Raw genomic sequence first — 2,218 nt, forward strand, 5'->3', positions numbered from 1 at the left:
ATAGAATTGAGGAAGCTCTCACCATAATTAAACTCACTTATTCTGGAACACTAGATACCTCCTTTGCAGCTACAGTAATTATACTTCCTGTTGACTATTGACAAGGTGGACTAACTTAATTGCCTGAGCCATTTCTGTACATAGTAGCTAGAATGAATTCAATTATGCCATTTATAGAAGATTTAACTTTTAAATAAATTTAACTGTGTTCTGGGGAGAGGGAGGAGGAAAGCAATTTTTGGGTAGCTGGTAAAAATGGGGTCCACTTCCAGTTCCTGCAGGTTCAGAGCAGATTCAATTCTGCATTTTGAAAGACCAGAATACTACTGGAAGCGAGGAAGCATGCTGAAAGGTGAAATTATTCTTAAACTACAGTCATGGCTGGAGCAGTTTGCAGCTATTGCAATGCACAATTGAGCTTTTTTTTTTCGTGTAAGTTTTTCAATGTGAACCTAGTATTGGCAAAGCTTGTATTTGTTCTTAGTGCTTCTATGCTATGTGTCAATGCAGGTAGATTAAATTTGTAAATATCGAAAGGAACAAAAATGGTATCAGGCTATAGAGTGTTACACCTAGGTCATGCGATTTTGGAATATAGTAAATGATTCTTATAGAATTAATGCCTTATTATATATAAATCAAAACGATGTGCTGAACAAAGTTAAGTTTGAGAAAGTGCACACTTTTTTAAGACTTTGATACAAATTACTTTTGCATTTTACTGGTAAGCTTTGCTGTAAAATTGTTACACTACTTTTGGCTTGTACTGTGTATGTTTCTACTGTAAGGAGATTAAAGTTTACACAAATAACGTGTTGGTGTAAACCTCTTTTTAAACAAGTACGTGCTCCCTCCCTCTTCTGTTGGACTGGAATAGATTCTCCCAAGAGAAAATTTTCTTACAGAAAATTGGGCCTTGATGTTATGAAAACCCTTTGCAGCCCTATGGTATAATTATTCTGCCTTTATTTAGACTATATTTAGAAATGCTTTGCACACGAGTCATTTATTTACACTGTTGTTTTTTTTTTCATATTTATGAATTGTGCTTTGATGTCATTTAGAGAGTATCTAGTTGGGATCCTGTTGTCCTTCATTCTGCCTGTAGGTGACAAGAAGCAGAAGGGAAGCACTATTAACCCTGTTTTACAGCTAGAGAGTGTGAGACTTCTCTGTAATAAACCTGGGACAAAAATTGCTAACAGCTAAATCCAGATCTCCTAGATACCCTAAACCACACAACTATCTTATTTCTTAGTGAATATTGTGACTGTTCCAAAGAGAAAGAGGAGTATCTCCATCTGTAGCATTTTCTACAGCAAGCTGTGCTTTCTAGACTTGGTTCTTGTGTCTTTGTTTAAGTCTTTTTTGCATCAGAGTATGTCTTTGGGGCAGCTAGAACCTTCCCTTAGGTTGCCATCATGTCTAGACTTTCTGGCTACACCAACTGACTTGTGACAAGCCTCGCACCTTTGGGTTTGTACAACGCCAGACATGCCAAAAAGAGCAATCTTTTACTGGCTGGCTGGCTGTGACTGCAACTGTACAGTTGAAAGATGGATGGGGTATATTCCTCCTAAAAATGAATACTGTTTCTTTCCATCACTTTATTGCCCATGTCTTTAATAATGGTGTGACACCCATGCGGCCGCTAAGAGAAGAGCTGTTTTCACCCCTCCAACAAAAGATGCTTAATTGTATCTGTTGAGTATTCCATATTCAGAGGGATCAACTCCTTTACATTAAGATACAACCTTAGCATCAAAGCTTGCAAAAAGCAAAAGTGTGTTCTCAGCTTAGGATAGCTGTGGCTTGCAGAAGGGTGCTGTCACGGCTAAAGTCAAGCCTGTCCATACCATGTCAGGACCACCATTTTACATCTTGTGAGGGGCTGCTTGACACTCTGTGTCTGTTGATTAATATTAGACATGTTAAAATATTGCCATGAGTTTGTTGCTCAGTTTTTCAGATTTTTGACCAACAAATTGTTTGGTAAGAAGACCCACAGAATGATTAGCTTCTCATATCGTAAGAGAAGCATTTTGGCTTCCATATAACACCATAATGATTTTGAAATAGGTTGCATAACAAGTCTTATTACATTAATATGAATAGAGTCTGAAAGTGACATAGCAGCATTAAAATCAAAACACTTGGTTGTTCTTGGCACTGGCAAAGTGCCTTGGCCTTTCAATCATGATGCTGTATGGAGGGGGGA

The sequence above is a fragment of the Leptosomus discolor genome, chromosome 4 (assembly GCF_034619465.1).
Source record: "Leptosomus discolor isolate bLepDis1 chromosome 4, bLepDis1.hap2, whole genome shotgun sequence".
In the NCBI taxonomy this organism is placed as follows: Eukaryota; Metazoa; Chordata; class Aves; order Leptosomiformes; family Leptosomidae; genus Leptosomus; species Leptosomus discolor.